Source organism: Triticum urartu, chromosome 5A (assembly GCF_056163025.1).
Source record: "Triticum urartu cultivar PI428250 chromosome 5A, HENAU_Tu73, whole genome shotgun sequence".
Classification (NCBI taxonomy): domain Eukaryota; kingdom Viridiplantae; phylum Streptophyta; class Magnoliopsida; order Poales; family Poaceae; genus Triticum; species Triticum urartu.
In genome coordinates, this window is record NC_141877.1 from 293,263,117 (window position 1) to 293,286,593 (window position 23,477).

Here is a 23,477-nt window from a genome sequence, read left to right on the forward strand (position 1 = left end):
GATTCGGCCTCCCCCTTCCTTCTCTCCTCCCGCCTTCCTTCCCCCTCCAGATGAATATGGAAGGGGGAGGCCGAATTGGGAGGCGCCCAAGTAGGATTCCTCCTACTTGGGGTGCCCCCTTGGAAGCCTCTCCTCCCCTCCAACATATATATATATATAAACACTATTCTGATCACGGGATCAGAATAATATTCTGATCACAACATGAACTTCCCGAGTAACGCGTCTGACCTTCCCCGAGTACTAGGTTGAACTTCAGCTAAAAGGTGTTCAATTGGGGCTTGCGATATATCGTTGGATAGCTATGGACATCAGTATCATGACCCAAGTTAAATTTTTGGCAAAATGTAAGCGGTTTAAGAGCAGTTTTGAAAACCGTTATTTCTTCACATAAACAACGTGAATTGTATTTTCGATCGCATTTTTAAACCGTTTATCGGAATGAGGGAAATAATATGGCGTTGGAAAGCTGCTGCAAAACCGCTCCTTCCACATGTTGAAAGTTTTCTCTAATTCCCTACGTTAAAGAGTAATTCGGAAAATCATAAAATTTCGCAAACCGAACACCCGAGTTCGTATTTTCGACGCCATTTCTAAACGGCTAATCCAATTGAGGCATATAATATGGCGTTGGAAAGCTTATGAAAATGCGCTAATTTTTTATGTTAAAAGTTTTTTCTAATTTTGAATGGTTTAAAAGTAATTTAGAAAACGATACAAGTTCCACCGAGTTCGTATTTTCGAGCTAATTGTTTAACCGTACGTCCAAATGCAGCAAATGATATGGCGTTGGAAAGCTTGAAGAAATGCGAAACTTTTTTGTATATATTATTTCTCCTAATTCATTACGGTTTTATGTCAGTTTTGAAAATGGTTAAAAACGTATTTTTGCCGTAATTTCTACAACTTTATCGGAACGGGGCAAATAATATACCGCTGCAAAGCTACGGAAAATGCGAAAATTTTTCATGTTGATGGTTTTCTCTGAATCCTAACCGTTTTCAAGTAATTTCGAAAACGGCGAGATCATTCGTTCTGCCTTTATCGCGAAACAGATTCGCCGAAAATGCATCGCATGAAGAACCTGAACTTCTCGGCATGTCTACTTGAACTTCACTCTGTTTTTCACGTAGCTCTCCATCCACTGCTCGTAGCTCTCCATCCACTCATCGGAATTAAGCAAGTGATATACCGATGGAAAGCTGTTGTAAACACTCAACTTTCCCGTGTTGATCATTTTTTCATACTCGTTATGTTTTTAAAAGTTTTTATCTGAAATTCATTCAGCATAGTAGTTGAACTTCCTGCTGTTTTCACGTTGAACTTTTGTGACGTATTTTTGTTTGTAATTTTCTCATCCATTCATCGGTGTTACACAAATGATATTCCTTTTGTACAAACCTCTCTCACAATAATTTTTCTAACTTTCTCCGACCGAGGACTTGAACTTATGACAACAACAAATTTGTACCTTGCCTTTTTATTCATTTTTCTCATATTAAACACACACCATGTAGTACATGAACTTTTTCCATTTTTATAATTTGAAAATTTTATTTTCTTTTTGAAATCAAATTGCTCCCAAATAATAACTGAACTTCTTTGTGGGTTGAGATAATTATTTTAAAAATAAATAAAATATATATTTTGTGTTTCCGAACATGGAAATATAAGGTGAACCTCTCTCGCAAGAATTTTTGAACTTCCCCGGACAGAGCACGTGAACTTCTTGCAACAAACCTTTTAAGCTTTTAGTTTTCTATTCTTATATTCTTATCTAAAATGCATTCCATGTAGTAGTTGAACTTCCCGCTGTTTTCACCTTGAACTTCTGTCACGTATTTTTGTTCAACCTCTCTCACAACAATTTTTGAACTTTATCGGGCCGAGCACTTGAACTTCTAAAAACAAAATCATTTAGCCTTTGCTTTTTCATTCTTTTTTTCATACAAAATGCACACCGTGTAGTACGTGAACTTCTGGTAGTTATCAATCTGAACTTCTCTGGGTTACGTGAAAATATTTGAGTTTTTATGAATATTAATCTGAATTTCTTAATATTTTTTTATGAATTCTGAAGCGCTCTATTTTTAAAAGTTGAACTTCTTGTTATTTTATTTTTGAACTTCTTGTTTCCATTCTTTAATAATGAGGGAAATCCGAGTTTTATATAATCATTGAACTTCTCCATATTTTTAATATGGTCTTCCTGGGTTTTTTTCTTAATCTTTTTTATGAATTTTGAAGCGCTCTATTTTTAAAAGTTGAACTTCTTTTTATTTAATTTTTGAACTTCTTGTTTCCATTCTGTAATAACGAGGAAATCTGAGTTTCTATAATCATCGAACTTCTCCATCTTTTTAATATGAACTTCCAGTGTTGTAATAAACATTGAACTTCTCCTTCAATTAAATTTGAATCTCTAGCTTTTTGTAGAAATAGAGAAAATCCATTTTCTCACCAAATTTTAGCTCCTCTATTTTTCAAAATTGAACTTCTTCGTTTATTCTTTGGTAACGGAGAAAATCCTAACTCTGGAATATACGTCGAATTTCTTCGTTATATAAATTTGAAGTTCTAGTTTTCTTAAAAAAATTGGGATATTATATTTTAACTATGTTATTTATTATTCTTTAGTAGCGGTTAAAGTCGCTCCATTTTTTAATTTGAACTTGTTGTTTTTTGAAATTGAACTTCTTGATTTATTATTGAGAATGGTGAGATATCCGCTTGAAAGTCGCTCCATTTATTATTTGTGAGCCGCTATATTTTTTATTTAGAAACAGTGAAATATTCGCTTGAACAACTCCTTTTCTTTTTAAATTGAACTTCTAGGTTTATTATTTAGTAACAGGAAAAATATTTAGCTTTTTATTAAAGATATCAAACCATTTTGTTATTTTCATTTGAACTTCTAGATTTTTTTAAACACAGGAAATACTTTTTTATATAAATTCTAACTACTCTCTATTAATTGAACAACTCTATTTACTTAATTCAAAGTTATTGGTTTTGTAATACACATAAAACTTTTATGTTACTCAAATTTGAACTTCTATGTTTTTATAGAAATGAGGAACCTTTTTTTGTAATTCTGAATTTTTCCTTCTTTCTAATTTGTACTTCTTTTTGGGTTTTTTGAATGGCATAATTTTTTGATTTTGTGTATGTGTTCAAAAAACAAGATTTTTTTTACATGTGTTTCTGGGAGGTCAATACAAAGACATTTTTTACATTATGTTTTCATGAACTTTCAACTGATTTGTTTCTTTAAACTTCATTTCTTCCTCTTCTTCACTGTTTGAACTTCGCTAGAATTTACTTATGAAAACTTCTTGGAGTTTTACGTATTTTTTCTATGCAATTTTTTTTAAAGAGGGGTGTGCACTCCTCGAAACAAAACTATGAACTTAGCTTGTACCGCGTTGTTGAACAGTAAAAACAGTAACCAATACAATGTAGTGTATTCATAATGAACGACCTTGTACTGCATCGCTGAACGGCAGGAGGGAACGGCATGAGTGTTGCAGGTGTGGAGAGAAGCAAGAAATCAGGGGAAATGTGGAGAAATTGTGTGTATGTGTCCTTTTTTGCATGTGTAACATATGAGCTGGCATCTGTACTCTCAAAAACATATGAGCTGGCATCTGAATTCTTCTACCTCTCTGCATAATGAGTTTGTAAATATGGAAGGAGAAAAGAAAAATCTTCAAGACAACCAATCCCTCTCTTCGTCGGACTTCTCTCCATTTTTAAATAGAACTTCAGCGATCTGTCACTAGCTCCATCTGCAGATTTTGGGAGCACTGCCTGCTGTGGATTAGAATCAATTAGAGAGAGAGAGAGAGAAGTAGCACCACATGATAGACAAAACAAAATTGTGACAGCGCACAATCAAGAGAATTTGCAGCATTAACGTGATTCCTTCCACTGTGAGATCCATCAAACTTCTACAAATTTTTCAGCGATCTCTGTTTTTCTTCAATACATAGAATTGAACTAATGCACCTAGTTAGGTTGAACTAAACTAAAGTGATGGCAGCAGGGCTCGTCACAGGTGAGCGGGATGGCAGCAGGAGGAGGCGCACTGCGCCGAGTGGCCGGCCGGCGCTGCGTAGGGGAGGCACTCGGGAGAGGGGAGACGATGGGCTGCGGCGTCGGCCAGAGGGCGCTGGTCGCGTGGCATAGCTGGAGGAGGAAGCCATGATTGTGGCCTCCTTCCATGCTCCTCGTCCTGAGGCCCTCCATGGGTTGCTCACCATGGCCAGACGGTCGAAGCGGGAGCTGGAGTCGGAGGAAGAGGTTGGGGACGACGGCGACAGTGCCGGTGGCAATGAGTGGATCCAGGAGCTGGCGTCGTGGGTCAGGGGTTGTCGTGAGAGCAGGGTAGGTAGCCGGGCTACTGCAGGAGGCCGGCAGAGGGGCCGCGAGAGGAGACCAGTAGAGAGGCCACGGGAGGTGGAGGCGCGTCGGTGCTGAGATCCCCGGCAGCAGGCGGGGGAGGGGGGTCGCCGCCGCGGCTCAAGCAGGGGTGGACGAGGACACAGCCGCGGTTGAAGCAGGAGAAGGACGGCGCGGCGCGCGGGAAAGGCGGGGTGGGGCGGCGGCGGCGCGCAGGGAAGGCGTGGTGGGCCAGCGGTGGCACGCCGGGAAGGCGAGGTGGGGCGGCTGACTCACGTCAGGATGGCCGGGTGTGGCGGAGGAATCTCGTCGGTATGGCCATGTGGGGCGGCTGGATCGGGGGAGGTTGAGGGGAACGTGAGAAGGAAGGGAGGTTGCGGGAGATAGGATAGGATTTCATTTGTTTTGTTTTCTCGGGAGTTCGGGAACATCCCATCATGCGTATATAGGGCAGACCGTGATCCGGATAACTATTCTGATCCTGGGATCAGAATAGTGCTACTGTATATATATATATGTGTGTGTGGGGGGGGCACCGCTAGAACACACAACAACGATTGTTAGCCGTGTGTGGCGCCCCCCTCCACAGTTTACGCCTACGGTCATATTGTCGTAGTGCTTAGGCGAAGCCCTGCACTGATCACTTCACCATCACCGTCGCCATGCCATGTGCTGATGAAACTCTCCCTCGATACTCTGCTGGATCAAGAGTTCGAGGGACGTCATCGAGCTGAACGTGTGCAGAACTCGGAGGTGCCGTATGTTCGGTGCTTGATCGGTCGGAATGAGAAGAAGTTTGACTACATCAACCGCGTTGTCAGACGCTTCCACTCTTGGTCTACGAGGGTACGTGGACACACTCTCCCCCTCTCGTTGCTATGCACCTCCTAGATAGATCTTGCGTGAGCATAGGAATTTTTTTAAAATTGCATGCTACGTTCCCCAACAGTAGACACTGGTGGAGTGGGAGCGGGTATTGTTGGGAAACGTAGTAGAAAACAAAAAAATCGACCTATGATCAAGATCCCATATCACTATCAAGATGCATTAAAGGTTTAGATTGGATCTTTACCAACTTCAGGTTGCAATGGAACAAGAGTTAGTGTAGATCATTTATGAAGTCCCTCGAACTTCTCACGAACGATCCCTCGAACCAAAGTCCGAAAGAACGACCTCTCTACGGATTGCACACGTTCGGGCTTCATGATCCGGCAATGCTTCATCATCCAGAGCTTGACGTCGTTGCAGAATTAGAAGAGGGAGAAGAGAACCTCACAGGGCTTCTCTATTAATTATGTGGATTAGAAAAAACTAGAACTAGCTCTCATATAGATCAAGTCTAAATTAGAACTGGAACAAGAGAGAACTAGAGGAGGCACCAAAAAATAGAACTTGTTTGTCTCAAGAGGGCCAAATCCTGTAGTATATATAGGTGGAGGGAGAGGGAAGGGCGCCTCCTTGGGGGGGACTCCCCCCTTGTGTCATCCCTAGAGAGAGGAGGAGTCCTCCTCCAACCCATATTCACTCCCAAGCTTGTCCAACAAGCTAAGGGGGCGCCCCACTCTTATTGGGCCCATAGGCCTAATAACCCTCCCCTTATTGATATTTTATTTAGTTCGTTGACTCTGGATAAATATCAGGAACTCCTAGATAATTATCTAAGCCCTCTATTGTTTATATTAGTTTCCCAAAAATTATTTTCACCTATATATCATTTCCTAGTATTACCTAGTACTCCCCCAAAACACTTCCGGTAACCTCAAAACGCTTCCGTTTTCTCTTGAAACTATTTCTGTATTCCTGAAACCATTCCAAGAATATTTGCTCATATTCCTCACTCCACTAAAACTCAACAGATTGTAATTCCCTTAAGCGTGTGACCCTGTAGGTTTGGTGAAATATATACATGAACAAAACTTCCTTTCATTCAATGATCAACAGCGGAACCGTGGCCATCCATGATAACCCCTATATCCACACGAATCATATTCGAGTGAACCTTTAGTCATCATATGCCATTCCCTTTGCTTCATGATACGTTGCAAAACCCAAGGTGAGATATGTCGGTATTCCCATGAGTCATACACATGCTCACGATACTGGTCTCCTCGTTATAGGCTTTGTTATTTTTCCTTGTTATGTTTCTGGTATCCCTATGAGCTAGTCACCTGTGTATGCCTAGACGATGATGTATGCCATCACACTGAGAGGGCCTTAAGAATATCTCTCCATCATCGGAGGAGCAGATCCCACTCTTGAGCTATCTAGACTCTTGTCAGACTTATCGATAAACCTATAAGCTGTCGTTATGATCACCGTGTTATAGATGACATTCGAGCAACCCCAAAGTGTATCATCTAGTATGAAGTGACTCGATGCCCTCATGGTCTAAGGAATACACACTGCTGTAGGATGCTGCTAACGCAACACTACGATCAGAGACTCTTTGACGAAATTGTGTGCGATGCATTAATCGCAAACGGTGGTGTAAAAACCCATCAAAAAAGGTGCAAAATGTTTGCGATGGCGGAGCCATCAAACACAATTTAGATTTTAGTTGTGTGTGCGATGCAGGGCACATGGTTAATCAATTCAAACTGTTTGTGATGAGGCAGAACAACAGAAACGAGCAGCCATATCAATGTGTGTGCGATATACTACATATAGTTCGCTCCGATGAACTGTTTGCTCTTAGGGAGTACAACAGAAACAGATAGCCATATCAAGGTGTGTGTGTGATATATGGCATATGGTTCACTCAGACGAACTATTTTCGATTAGGGGAACACAACAGAAACGGTTCAACTTAACAAGATGTGTGTGATATGCGGCATTGATACGTCTCTAACGTATCTATAATTTTTGAAGTATTCATGCCATGTTAATAATATTTTTACATGATTTTGGTATGATTTGGTTAGAACTAACCCGGACTGACATTGTTTTCAGCAGAACTACCATGGTGTTGTTTTTGTGCAGAAATAAAAGTTCTCGGTATGCGCTGAAAATCAACGGAGATTTTTTCTAGAAAATATAAAAAATACTAGAACGGAGAGTTACCGGAGGGGAGTCCCGTGGGCCCCACGAGGGTGGAGGGCGCCCCCCTTGCCTCGTGGACTCTCCATGGCCCCCTCTGACTTGTTCTCGATGCCAACCTCTCCTATAAATCCTCAAACCTCCATAAAATAACCTATATCGGGAGTTCCGCCACCGCAAGCCTCTGTAGCCACCAAAAACCAATCGGGACCCTGTTCCGGCACCCTGTCGGAGTGGGGAATCATCACTGGCGGCCATATTCATCATCACGGGGCTCTCCATGACGAGGAGGTAGTAGTTCACCCTTGAGGTTGAGGGTATGTACCAGTAGCTATGTGTTTGATCTCTCTCTCCCTCTCTCTCGTGTTCTTGATATGGCATGATCTTGATGTACCGCAAGCTTTGCTATTATAGTTGGATCTTATGATGTTTTCCCCCTCTATCTCCTTGTGATGAATTAAGTTTTCCCTTTGAAGTTATCTTGTCGGATTGAGTCTTTAAGGATTTGAGAACAGTCAATGTATGTCTTGCGTGTGCTTATCTTTGGTGACAATGGGATATTCACGTGATCCACTTGATGTATGTTTTGGTGATCAACTTGCGAGTTCCGTGACCTTGTGAACTTATGCATAGGGGTTGGCACACGTTTTCGACTTGACTCTCCGGTAGAAACTTTGGGGCTCTCTTTTGAATAGATGAATCTGAGATTGTGTGATGCATATCGTATAATCATACCCGCGGATACTTGTGGTGACATTGGAGTATCTAGGTGACATTAGGGTTTTGGTTGATTTGTGTCTTAAGGTGTTATTTTACTATGAACTCTAGGGTTGTTTGTGACACTTATAGGAATAGCCCAATGGATTGATCGGAAATAATAACTTTGAGGTGGTTTCGTACCCTACAATAATCTCTTCGTTTGTTCTCCGCTATTAGTGACTTTGGAGTGACTTTTGTTGCATGTTGAGGGACTTCTATATGATCCAATTATGTTATTATTGCTGAGAGAACTTTCACTAGTGAAAGTATGAACCCTAGGCCTTGTTTCAACGCATTGCAATACCTTTTTCGCTCACTTTTATCATTAGTTACCTTGCTGTTTTAATAATTTGAGATTATAAAAACCTATATCTACCATCCATATTGCACTTGTATCACCATCTCTTCGCCGAACAAGTGCACCTATACAATTTACCATTGTATTGGGTGTGTTGGGGACACAAGAGACTCTTTGTTATTTGGTTGCAGGGTTGTTTGAGAGAGACCATCTTCATCTTATGCCTCCCACGGATTGATAAACCTTAGGTCATCCACTTGAGGGAAATTTGCTACTGTCCTACAAACCTCTGCACTTGGAGGCCCAACAACGTCTACAAGAAGAAGGTTGTGTATTAGACATCAAGCTCTTTTCTGGCGCCATTGCCGGGGAGGTGAGTGCTTGAAGGTATATCTTTAGATCTTGCAATCAAATCTTTTAGTTTCTTGTTTTATCACTAGTTTAGTCTATAAAATAAAAGTACAAAAAAATGGAATTGAGGGTGCCTCATATGCTTCATCTTTTTAATATCTTTCGTGAAAATAAGGATTTCGTGCCAAAATGCTAGAAGAAGAATGCATTGAAATGTTTGGCACTAAATCTTTGACTGATGAGCATGGTTGCAATGTTATTAGTACGAGCTCTTTGAATATCCATAGTACTAACGATGATTGCACTAGTCATGATGAAAATGTCTCTTATAAGCATGCCAATTTTTGTGGAGTGCATAGAGTTTGCAAGTACACACCAAATAGGGAAGATAGATTTTGCAAGAGGCATAAGTATTTAGAAACTAAATGGTTGCAAGAAAGGCTAGATGTTTTTGCTGAAAATTTAAATTTTCTTAGCCATCCTTGTGAACTTTGCAATGAACATGGTCATTTAAATATCCAATGCAAATTGTTTCATGATCGAATCATGTCCAAAAATTGTGATGACTTGATTTCCCTTGCGCATCATAATGAACTTAGTTTGCTTGTGGGTTATGAAGAAATGAAATGTATAACTATGGATATTCTAGAATTTGCCCTTGATAAAGTTCTTGATTTTGATCTAGAGGAAATTTATAAGTTTTGTGTGGTGAATTGCATTGAAAATCCTTATATTGCCAATTGCATAAAGACAAGAAAACAAATAGAAGATGAAGAGAATACTAATGAAAGGGAAGAGATTTCCCAATATCCTCCTATTCTTTCTTATGATGAATCAGGTAACGAGGAGGAGCCTCCTATTCAACCAATCTCATTAATAAGGAGCTCAAAAAAGAGGATTAAACCCATACTTAATGTGAAGAAGAAAAATAAAAGACGGAGAATCAAAGGTAAAAAGGTATCCCTCCCAAATGATGTTGCTCCTATTACTCATTGTGATGATGATAATTGCTATACTATTGGTGCTATCCATACTATTAATGATGAGAGTGATTATGCTTATGATATGCAAAGGCCCAAGCTTGGGGATGCTATGTTTGATGAGAATGACATGTTTGAGAATTTATTTGCTGCAATTAATGTTTGTCCCAAGCGTGAGGATGCTATGTTTAATGAAGATGATATTTTTAGTCTCCCATGTTTTGATGAGCAAATTTATTATGATGATAGCATGCCTCCTATTTATGATGATTATATTGATGAAAGTGGGTTTGGAAGAATTCAACTTTAGGAAATAATGATCCCACTATTTTGGATGATGTTAAATCTTATTGTGATAATTATAAAAGTGGATTTGGAGAGGTCATGACTTTATTTAGTAATGATTCCACTATCTTGGAAGAGGTTTCAATTGATTATGATGAGAACAAGGTTGCTACTTATGATGATTATTGTGATGATACTTATGTTATAAAAAGTAGTGATGATTATATTCAAAAAACTTGTCATGATTATGATTACCCTTTTCCTGAACGTTACTCTTTTAATGTGGAAACAATTTATAGTGTTCGAGTTTCTTATGATACTCCCAGTATTCTGAATGAGAAGAATTTTGCTTATGTGGAGAGTAATAAAAATCCTATGCTTGTGGCTCATGAAAATAATGCTTTATGTGATAGTTATATTGTTGAATTCATTCATGATGCTACTGAAAATTATTACGAGGGAGGAATATATGCTTGTAGGAATTGCAATAATACCAAGTTTCCTCTCTATGTGCTTAAAGTTTTGAAGTTATGCTTGTTTTGCTTTCCTATGCTAGTTTATTCTTGTTCCCATAAATTGTTTGCTCACAAAATCCCTATGCATAGGAAGTGGGTTAGACTTAAATGTGCTAGTCATATTCTTCATGATGCTCTCTTTATGTTTCAATTCTTATCTTTTATGTGAGCATCATTGAAATCATCATGCCTAGCAAGGGGCGTTAAACGATAGCGCTTGTTGGGAGGCAACCCAAATTTATTTTTGTTCTTTTCCTTTTGCTCCAGTTTAGTAATAAATAATCTATCTAGCCTCTGTTTAGATGTGGTTTTATGTTTTAATTAGTGCTTGTGCCAAGTAGAGCCTTTAGGATCTCCTTGGGTGATTGTTGTTTGATCTTGCTGATAAAAACAGAAAGTATGAGCTCACAAAAATAATTATCATTTTTTACTAGAGAGTGGTAAAACACCAATTACAACTGCAGTAGATCAATAAACTTTTTATCCTGGTCTTCCTAATTTTTCAGAATTTTTGGAGTTACAGAAGTATTCAAAATCTCCAGATTACTACAGACTGTTCTGTTTTTGACAGATTCTGTTTTCATTGTGTTGTTTGCTTATTTTGATGAATCTATGAGTAGTATCCGAGGGTATGAATGAAAGTGCAACTATCCCTAGGTGGTTTTGGTAATTCATAACAACATATAGCTCATTGAGCTAATGCTATTCCAAGATGATTATTTCAGGAAAGCTCAATGATTGGCATGGCATGTATGTGAAAGTGGAACCCTCAAAATGCTAAGGACAAAGGATTGGCTCAAGCTCAAAAGCTCAAGACTCTTCATTTTATATTTTAGTGATCCAAGATCACATTGAGTCTTTAGGAAAAGCCAATACTATCAAGGAGGGATGAGGTGTTGCTTAATGAGCCTCTTGCTTCATGTGCCTAGTGATATGCTCCAAAACCCTCAACTACTTTCCCATATCCACATATGACCTAAACCCTAAGCCAAACTCGGTCCTACCGATTCTTCCTATCCAGCGCCACCGAGTTTCACTTGTCATAAGCCACTGCCAAACCCTAGCAATTCGGTTCTACCGATAGGGATCTCGGTCTCACCGAGATGGGATTGCAAACTCTCTGTTTCCCTTTCGTAACTTTTCGGTCTCACCGAAAGAGCGAATCGGTCCCACCGAGATTGCAATGTAAATTCAGTGTTTCCTTTTTTTTAACTTTTCGGACTCACCGAAAGAGCAAATCGGTCCCACCGAGTTTGCCTGACCAACTCTCTGGTTAGCTAATTACCAAATTTGGTCTCACCGAGTTTGTGTAATCGGTCTCACCGAGATTACGTTATGCCCAAACCCTAACCACATCGGTCCTACCGAGTTGCATGTCAGTCCCACCGAAAATCTCTAACGGTCACTAGGTTTACCTTTTCGGTCCGACCGAGTTTGTTGATTCGGTCCCACCGAGATTGGAAAACTGTGTGTAACGGTTGGATTTTGTGTGGAGGCTATATATACCCCTCCACCTCCTCTTCATTCGTGGAGAGAGCCATCAGAACACATACACAATTCCAACTCATATGTTCTGAGAGAGAACCACCTACTCATGTGTTGAGACCAAGATATTCCATTCCTACCATATGAATCTTGATCTCTAGCCTTCCCAAGTTGCTTTCCACTCAAATCTTCTTTCCACCAAATCCAAATCCTATGAGAGAGAGTTGAGTGTTGGGGAGACTATCATTTGAAGCACAAGAGCAAGGAGTTCATTACCTACACACCATTTGTTACTTCTTGGAGAGTGGTGTCTCCTAGATTGGCTAGGTGTCACTTGGGAGCCTCCGACAAGATTGTGGAGTTGAACCAAGGAGTTTGTAAGGGCAAGGAGATCGCCTACTTCGTGAAGATCTACCGCTAGTGAGGCAAGTCCTGTGTGGGCGATGGCCATGGTGGGATAGACAAGGTTGCTTCTTTGTGGACCCTTTGTGGGTGGTTGCTTCTTCGTGGACCCTTTGTGGACTCGCGCAACCGTTACCCTTTATGGGTGGAGCCCTCCGTGGACTCACGCAACCGTTACCCTTTGTGGGTTGAAGTCTCCATCAACGTGGATGTAGGATAGCACCACCTATCCGAACCACGGGAAAAACATCCGTGTCTCCAATTGCGTTTGAATTCTCCAAACCCTTCTCTTTACATTCTTGCAAGTTGCATGCTTTACTTTCGCTGCCAATATACTCTTTGCATGCTTGCTTGAATTGTGTGATGATTGCTTGACTTGTCCTACAATAGCTAAAATCTGCCAAGAACTAAAATTGGGAAAAGGTTAAGCTTTTATTTGGTCAAGTAGTCTAATCACCCCCCCCCTCTAGACATACTTTCGATCCTACAAGTGGTATCAGAGCTTTGGTCTCCATTTTCTTTGATCTCCATAGCTTTTGGTGGTCATAGCCTTGGTTTCACAACCTAGGAGAGTATGGCATCTAGCGAGGGAAATTATCACCGTAGAGGTCCTTACTTTGATGGTACTAATTTTGCTAGTTGGAAGCATAAAATGATGCATTCTTGGACATAACCCCGCCGTTTGGGCTATTGTGTGTGTTGGTTTGCAGGGTGACTTCTTTGATGGGAAAGAACCAAACCGTGAAGCTACCGCGGATGAGTTGAAGATGTTGCAATACAATGCTCAAGCTTGTGATATTCTCTTCAACGGATTGTGCCCCGAAGAATTCAACAAAATCAGCCGTCTTAAGAATGCAAAGGAAATTTGGGACACTTTGATTGATATGCACGAAGGTACCGACTCCGTCAAGGAATCCAAGTTGGATGTGCTTCAAAGTCAACTTGACAAGTTCAAAATGAAGGATGCTGAAGGTGTCGCTGAAATGTACTCTAGGCTTGCTCTCATCACAAATGAGATTGCCGGCTTAGGAAGTGAAGAGATGACCGATAGATTCATCATCAAGAAGATTCTAAGAGCCTTGGATGGAAAATATGATACCGTGTGCACATTGATCCAAATGATGCCCAATTACAAAGATCTCAAGCCAACGGAGGTGATTGGAAGAATTGTTGCTCATGAGATGTCACTTAAGGATAAAGAGGAACTTCACAACAAATCAAGTGGTGCCTACAAAGCCTCATGTGAAGCCCCTACATCATCAAGTGAGAAACAAAACTTCAATGAAGAATTGAGCTTAATGGTGAAGAACTTCAACAAGTTCTACAAGAGTAGAAGAAAAGATAGAAGCTTCAAGTCAAGGTCCTACAATGACAAAAGATCTTCTAGTCGAGAGCGAAACTGCTATAGTTGTGGAAGACCCGGACACTATTCCAATGAGTGTACGGCTCCCTGCAAGAGAAGAGAAGATTCTCCAAAAATACGAAGCAAAGAATCACCACCAAGAGAGAGAAGGAGTAGAGATGATCGTTATGAACGAAGATACTCACGGAGAAGCAAGGATTCGGAAAGGAAGGAAAAATCATCAAGGAGCTACACAAAACGAAGACATCATGCTCATGTTGGTGAATGGCTATCCGGCTCCGACTCCGACAGCCACTCCGAGAGAAGTTATCACTCCGACTCCGAAGATACTCAAGATGAAGGTGTTGCCGGTCTAGCACTTGTGTCAACCAACTCCTACGACATATTTGACTCACCAAATGAAGGAATTGGAAGATGCTTCATGGCCAAAGGTCCTAAGGTAACACACCCCGAGTATGTTGATTTCAATAGTGATGAAGATGACTTGTTAGGTGATGATTTGCTTGTTGACAACTCTAGTGATGAATACTATGATGAAATGTCAATTAATCATGCTAATCAAGATAAAACGAATGACAATGATAAGGAGAAGATTGAGGCTCTAACTAAAGAACTAAACACTCTTAAGTTAGCTCATGAAACTATCTTCGAAGATCATCGAGAACTTTTAAGAGCTCATGAGAAATTACACTTTGAAAAGCTCAATCTTGAGCAAGAGCATGAGTTCTTAAAGGCAATCAATGATGATCTCCGCAAGAAAAGTTCTCCTTACATTGCCAAGCGTTTACTCTTATCCACTTACATGCCTCAAGTCAAGTCTAGTAACAAGAACAAGAAAGATTCTTCCTCTAGCAGTAACAATGATCATGCTAAATCCAATATTGTTGCTTCTAGTAGTTCTCTTGATTCCACTAATGATTCTCTCAGCCAAGTTACACTTGAGCAAGAAAATAGCTTATTGAAGGGAATTATAGAGAAAGGAGTGTACAAGAGCCTTGCCGGGAGTAAGCAATTCGAGGAAACTGTGCGCAAGCAAGGAATGCACCGGAAGAATCAAGGTGTTGGTTTTGAACGAAAGTTCAATGCCAATGGATTTGAGTGGGAAGAAGATCAATACCCCAAGACAAAGTTTGTTCCTCAACAAGAGAAGTATGATACTTCTTTCAAGGGGACACAAGCTCAAGATGATCTTCCACCACAAGACTACAAGCAAAAAGGCAAGGACAAGCTTCAAGAGGAAATTGATGCAGTTGAAGAAGCTCCTAAGACCTTAGTCAAGTGGATTCCCAAGACTACTTCAAGTTCCACTTCATCAAGTACGACTACAACTCCAAGGATTCCCATCAAGATGGTGTGGATCCAAAAGAAGAAGAACTAGAGAGTTCTTGAGGGTGACTCCGCCAACATACTTCACTCTTATCATTTTGGCAAGAACAAGTGCAATCAACTTCCACATCTTGCACTAGTTCAAGGAGTCACAAACCCTCTTGTTGGTAAGACAAGGGACAAGGTAACCTAAAAGTTTTCATGGACATCATCTTGTGTGTGCATCACTCTATGTCTATGGATATCCTTGTTTGTTCCTTGTGGGACTAACCCATGTAGGTATTGAAAGTGCAATTCACTCAAATGGATAGCTCCAAGTGATCTACATCAACATTGAGCATCCACATCTTCAACATCTACATGAAGTCATCATCGACAAAACCCGAGGTTAGTTCATCCCTCTAAGGGGGGATATCACATCTAGGGGGAGCTTTACTCTAAGACTTGAGCTAAAGCAACTCTAAAGATGTGAACACAACAATGCTTTATGTAAAAGTGGTAACCCCACTTGAGCTTAAACGATGAGTATGACCTATGATCAAGTGTTCTCACTTGACTCCTAAGTCAATATACTCATACATAGATGACCTTGTCATCACAAATTGCTTGATAGATGCTAGAATTGGTTGTGCATGCCTTGTCACATATTTCATTTGCCATCTTATTGTGTGAGCATGCTGGTTGCATATTTTAGTCATTCGAGGACATCCACTTGTTGTTTTGATTGTTTGGTTTTATTTCCTTTTGCCAAGTTGATGGACAAGAATGCCTAAGAACCTCCTCTAGCTATCTATGCTTTTCTCGTCTCAAACTCTATTCATGCTACATCACAAAATTTGATCAAGTCAGATTCGAACCACTCTGTGTGAGGAGCGCTCGGAGTCCCCGATTCGTCATAGACTTAAACTTCCAAAACCTCTTTATGATTCTCGGTCTGACTGATACCCCACTTTCGGTCCTACCGAGATCATTAAGTTGATCTAGGTTTTCGATCTCGGTGCAACCGATTTGAACCTTTCGGTCACACCGAGTTTCAGTAACTGCTTGCAGTTATGAATCTCGGTGCCACCGAGTCGTTCCACTCGGTCACATTGACAGGGTCGGGCTATATATAGTCACGGGCAAAAATTTGGAAATTTCTCCGAACCCCTTCGCCCGCGCGATAGCCTGCTCTGCCAACGTGGTCTCCGGATCGTCTTCTCGCCGCCAGTCGCCTCCAGTCGCTGGTCTCCGTCCCCGTCAACGGAATTCTACCCCGCCGTTGCCGCCGTAGCGAGTCTCCGCCGAACTAGGGTATGGACTCGATCTTTGTGCTATTCTCCAATCTGATTCTTAGCACATTGTGATCATCATAATTCTTGCCACGATTGAAACACTCCTATCCAGTCAATGCGCTCGTAGATTAGGTTTGATTCGAAAATTTTAGGGTTAGGTTTCCGCCAAAACCATCTCGGACCCACCGAGTTGAAAAACTCAGTCCCACCGATTTGGCTTATGCCATTGCACAAGTGAGACTCGTCTGACCGAGAATTACTTATCGGTGTGACCGATTTTGGAACTCTGTGAAACCCTAGCAGTCTCGGTGCCACCGAACTGTGACTCGGTCTAACCGAGTTCACTAGTTTAGGTGCCAAAACTGCTTCGGTATCATCGAGTTTAAAAATCGGTAGATCCGAGATGATTTCAGTGGGAAACTAAAACTAAGTTTTTGGATCATTCTTTTGCAAAAATCTCTACATTTTGTGATGCTCATCTATTCTACCTCATCTATAAACTGTTCACAGGGTCAGCAGTCAGCTTGTTCATCATGTCAGACCAGAGTGACAGCCAGAATGTGTCAGAACAGCAAGTGCACATGAGTGAGGGCACTAGTCCCTCCAGCTCTTCAGATGATGGCAGCAGAAGTACTCCTAGCAATTTACCAAAAGCTGCCACCAGACAAAGGAAGAAAAGAACTTCAGATTCTGAGGATGAAGATTATGTGGCAGAAGAGGAAGCCACATCAAAGAGAATTGAGCCAGCTCAAGGCATAAAGCCAGGGATGAAAGTCAAAAGGCCAGCAGGCAGGCAGCCTATGTCAAAGGCCAGAGCTTCAACTGAAAAGCCTGCACCCAAAGAGCCAGTTGCTGCTGAAGGCAAGAAAAGGAAGGAAAGGGTCAAGAAGACCGTAGCCAGAGTGCTTGGAAAGGCTTCCATCATGGAAGAAGAGGAAGAAGAAGAGGTTGCTGCACCAGCACCTAAGGCACCTAAGCTTATGGGTGATGCTATGAGGACAGGGGCTGCCACATCTAAGCCCAAAGAAGCACCCAAAGCTGCCTCCAAGCCCAAGTCTGCACCAAAGAGGAATACAAGAAGCATCCCAGCTGCTGAGAAGAACAAGGCCCCAGTGCTTGAAGCTACAGAAGAAGATGATGAAGAGCAAGTTCTCAGAAAACTCAAGCCCAAGATCCCAGACCACAATGATGCTCATCCTGTGGCTGAGGATATGAAGCTCAGGAGAGACTCAGGGCTCAGGAAGTGGAGAGAAGCAGATCCGTATGCTTCAAGGAGAAGGACTGCTATGGATTACAGATTTCACACCAAGGAACAGCAAGATTTCTATGAGACAGTACTGCTTGACAAGAAGCCCATTGTTTGTGACATGAGATGGGTCGACTGGACCTACATGAAGGAAAATGAGGAACACTACCCTGGAGTGTATGACAGCTTTAGTGCTTGTGGAGTTGCAGACTTTGTTGGGCAGAAGCTCACAAAGTGGAACGAGGAACTGATCATGCAATTCTACTCCACAGCACACTTTTACCCAGATGGGAAGATCACATGGATGCCAGAGGGTACGAGGTACCAATCTATTGTTGCTGAGTGGGCACAGCTCATCAATGCCCCAGAGGAGCATGAGGATGACTTGGATATCTATGCCAAGAAGAAGATGGATCATAACTCAATGTCCAATATGTACAAGGAAATTCCAAATGAGGCACTTGACACTTTCAAATTTGGCTCAGTGCATTATCTTCTGTCAGGGTTGCCAACTATAAATTGGATACTGAGGCACACTCTCTTGCCCAAGTCAGGTGATCACAAGATGATCAAAGGCCATGAAATCAACTTGCTACATGTATTTGATGTGCCACAGAAGTTCAAGGTGATGAGCCTCATGGTAGAGACCATTAAGAGGAGAGCAACTGACCAGAAGAGGAGCTGTGGATATGCCCCACAAATTTAGGAGCTCATCAACTCCAAGATGGGCATGGGCATATACTTATTGGACAAGGAACACCTGCCCATCCGTCCAGATTTTGAGGATAATCAAGTTGTCATGACTGAGAATGAGCCATCATCTGCCCAACCACAAGCCAAGAAGGAGAAGGCAAGGAAGGAGAAAGCTGCCAAGATGCCAACTCAAGAGGAGCCATCTGAGTACTTCTTGAAAACCAAACAAGAGCAGCTTGGTTACCTAATTGCATCCACCATGCGGATTGAGAAAGGACTAGCCACCCTAACTCAGAACCAGGCATGCTTAGAGAGGATCATGGAACAAAAGTTCTATGACTTGGATGTCAAGGTGACAGAGATTCAGACTGCAGTGGAGCAGCTCCAAGATGACATGCAAGAGAGGAGAGGCAGGACTACAACTGATGCCTTTGCCAGAGTGCCACGAGGTCCGAGGTCGTCTGCAGTGCCAGTTGCTGACAACAGAGCCACCACTTCTGCACCAGCTACAGCCTCAGTTCCACCAGCTCTAGCATCTACTTCAGCTCCAACTCCAGCGTCTACTTCAGCGTCTATGGAAGCCTTCGTCCTTGGAGTGATCCGGACTCCACCACCACCTGAAGATCAAGCCTGAGCGTCGATCTATCACTATGCATCTTCTAGGAACTTTTTGGTAACTTGTTGCCAAAGGGGGAGAAAAATGTATAGATCATAGGCTTCGAGAGAGAGAGTGTTGCTTTTTTCTCTCTTGCTTTATTTGGTGGTTTTTCGAACTTTGTTTGCTTTTGAGTGCTTGAGATACTATGCTTGTGAGACATTGATGATCATGTGTTTGATCATAAGCTACACTTAATGCTTGCTTAATGCTATTATCTTATCTATCTTATGTGATCATTCACTATTCTTGGTGATGAGTGCATGTATTTCATTCTTATCATTTTAAGCGCTCCACCAAGATGTATGTGACATGGAAGAGTAACCCATGACTCTAACTCCTTGTGCATTTGCAGTCCAAAGCAAATTTTAAATATGCACAAATTTAGGGGGAGCTCTTACTTGTCACATACTTCTCAAAGCGACGATATATTTCATGCTTATTATCATTTGTCGAAGCTTTGATCTATATGTTGTCATCAATTACCAAAAAGAGGGAGATTGAAAGTGCAACTATCCCTAGGTGGTTTTGGTAATTCATAACAACATATAGCTCATTGAGCTAATGCTATTCCAAGATGATTATTTCAGGAAAGCTCAATGATTGGCATGGCATGGATGTGAAAGTGGAACCCTCAAAATGCTAAGGACAAAGGATTGGCTCAAGCTCAAAAGCTCAAGACTCTTCATTTTATATTTTAGTGATCCAAGATCACATTGAGTCTTTAGGAAAAGCCAATACTATCAAGGAGGGATGAGATGTTGCTTAATGAGCCTCTTGCTTCATGTGCTTAGTGATATGCTCCAAAACCCTCAACTACTTTCCCATATCCACATATGACCTAAACCCTAAGCCAAACTCGGTCCTACCGATTCTTCCTATCCGGCGCCACCGAGTTTCACTTGTCATAAGCCACTGCCAAACCCTAGCAATTCGGTTCTACCGATAGGGATCTCGGTCTCACCGAGATGGGATTGCAAACTCTCTGTTTCCCTTTCGTAACCTTTCGGTCTCACTGAAAGAGCGAATCGGTCCCACCGAGATTGCAATGTAAATTCAGTGTTTCCTTTTTGTAACTTTTCAGTCTCACCGAAAGAGCAAATCGGTCCCACCGAGTTTGCCTGACCAACTCTCTGGTTAGCTAATTACCAAATTCGGTCTCACCGAGTTTGTGTAATCGGTCTCACCAAGATTACGTTATGCCCAAACCCTAACCACATCGGTCCTACCGAGTTGCATGTCAGTCCCACCGAAAATCTCTAACGGTCACTAGGTTTACCTTTTCGGTCCGACCGAGTTTGTTGATTCGGTCCCACCGAGATTGGAAAACTGTGTGTAACGGTTGGATTTTGTGTGGAGGCTATATATAACCCTCCACCTCCTCTTCATTCATGGAGAGAGCCATCAGAACACATGCACAATTCCAACTCATATGTTCTGAGAGAGAACCACCTACTCATGTGTTGAGACCAAGATATTCCATTCCTACCATATGAATCTTGATCTCTAGCCTTCCCAAGTTGCTTTCCACTCAAATCTTCTTTCCACCAAATCCAAATCCTATGAGAGATAGTTGAGTGTTGGGGAGACTATCATTTGAAGCACAAGAGCAAGGAGTTCATTACCTACACACCAATTGTTACTTCTTGGAGAGTGGTGTCTCCTAGATTGGCTAGGTGTCACTTGGAAGCCTCCGACAAGATTGTGGAGTTGAACCAAGGAGTTTGTAAGGGCAAGGAGATCGCCTACTTCGTGAAGATCTACCGCTAGTGAGGCAAGTCCTGTGTGGGCGATGGCCATGGTGGGATAGACAAGGTTGCCTCTTCGTGGACCCTTTGTGGGTGGTTGCTTCTTCGTGGACCCTTTGTGGGTGGAGCCCTTCGTGGACTCACGCAACCGTTACCCTTTGTGGGTGGAGCCCTCCGTGGACTCGCGCAACCGTTACCCTTTGTGGGTTGAAGTCTCCATCAACGTGGATGTGGGATAGCACCACCTATCCGAACCACGGGAAAAACATCCGTGTCTCCAATTGCGTTTGAATTCTCCAAACCCTTCCCTTTACATTCTTGCAAGTTGCATGCTTTACTTTCCGCTGCCAATATACTCTTTGCATGCTTGCTTGAATTGTGTGATGATTGCTTGACTTGTCCTACAATAGCTAAAATCTGCCAAGAACTAAAATTGGGAAAAGGTTAAGCTTTTATTTGGTCAAGTAGTCTAATCACCCCCCCTCTAGACATACTTTCGATCCTACAATGAACCATAGAGAAGTTGGAATACAGTAGATATAACACCAATATAAATAAATAATGAGTTCATTATAGTACCTTAAAGTGGTGGTTTATTTTCTTATACCAATGGAGCTCATGAGATTTTCTGTTGAAGTTTTGTGTTGTGAAGTTTTCAAGTTTTGGGTAAAGATTCGATGGACTATGGAATAAGGAGTGGTGAGGGAGTCCTGGATTAGGGGTCTCCGGACAGCCGGACTATCTCCATTGTCCGGACTGTTAGACTATGAAGATACAAGATTGAAGACTTCGTCTCGTGTCCGGATGGGACTCTACTTGGCGTGGAAGGCAAGCTAGGCAATACGGATATGGATATCTCCTCTTTTGTAACCGACCTTGTGTAACCCTAACCCTCTCCGGTGTCTATATAAACCGAAGGGTTTTAGTCCGTAGAACAACAACCATAACATACAATCATACCATAGGCTAGCTTCTAGGGTTTAGCCTCTCTGATCTCGTGGTAGATCTACTCTTGTACTACCCATATCATCAATATTAATCGAGCAGGACGTAGGGTTTTACCTCCATCAAGAGGGCCCGAACATGGGTAAAACATCGTGTCCCCTGCCTCCTGTTACCATCCGGCCTAGACGCACAGTTCGGGACCCCCTACCCGAGATCTGCCGGTTTTGACACCGACATTGGTGCTTTCATTGAGAGTTCCTCTATGTCGTCGCCGTTAGGCTTGATAGCTCCTACTATCATCGATAGCGATGCGGTCCAGGGTGAGACTTTTCTCCCCGGACAGATCTTCGTGTTCGGCGGCTTTGCACTGCGGGCTAATTCGCTTGGCCATCTGGAGCAGATTGAAAGCTATGCCCCTGGCCATCAGGTCAGATTTGGAAGTTTGAACTACACGGCCGACATCCGCGGAGACTTGATCTTCGATGGATTCGAGCCACAGCCGGGCGTGCCGCACTGTCGCGATGGGTATGACCTAGCTCTACCGCCGAACAGTACCCCAAAGGTCGCGCCCGCATCAGCTCCGACCCTTAGTTCGGAGCCAACTGTGCCAATCGAGGACGGGTGGTTAGACACCGCCTCAGGGGCTGCAATCTCAACGGCGATCGAGCCGAACACCTTCCTAACCCTCTGCGCAGCCCGTGACTCCAAGGTGCCGGACTCTTTCCCGGACTCCGAACCATCCGCGCCCCTGCCAATCGAATCTGATTGGGCGCTGATCATGGAATTCACCGCCGCGGATATCTTTCAACACTCGCCCTTCGGCGACATTCTGAACTCACTAAGGTCTCTCTCTTTGTCAGGAGAGCCCTAGCCAGATTATGGCCAACAGGATTGGGATGCGGACGACGAAGAAATTCGACGCCCACCCACCACCCACTTCATAGCCACTATCGATGATTTAACCGACATGCTCGACTTCGACTCCGAAGACATCGACGGTATGGACGATGATGTAGGAGACGAACATGAACCAGCACCTATAGGGCACTGGAAAGCCACCTCGTCATATGACATATACAAGGTGGATACACCCAACGAAGGCAATGTCGACGAGATAGCGGAGGATGACCCCTCCAAGAAGCAACCCAAGCGCCGACGTCAGCGGTGCCGCTCTAAGTCCCGCTAAAGCAAAAGTGGTGATACCGGCACAGGAGATAATAACACTCCGGATAGTGTCGAAGAAAACAACAAACCCCTCCAGCAAGATTTAGAGCAGGAGGATGGAGGAGCCAGCTCTCCTGAGAGAGCGGCAAACGGAGAGGAGGAGGATGAAAATTACATCCCCCCCTCCAAAGACGAGGCAAGCCTCGGCGACGATGAGTTCGCCGTCCCAGAGGATCCCGTCGAACAAGAGCGCTTCAAGCGCCGGCTTATGGCCACGGCAAATAGCCTAAAGAAAAAGCAGCAGCAGCTTCAAGCTTATCAAGATCTGCTAGCTGACAAATGGACTGCAGTCCTCGCGGCCGAGGAATATAAACTCGAGCGCCCCTCCAAGAGTTACCCAAGGCGCAGGTTACTACCCCGACTGGAGGAAGAAGCGTATGATACGGCTGATCGGCCACCTCGTGGCCGCGATAGAGAGGCATTCCAGCCAAAAGCTTTGCCTCCACCCCAACGCCACTCAAATAAAAAGGCATGGGGAGATACGCCAGACC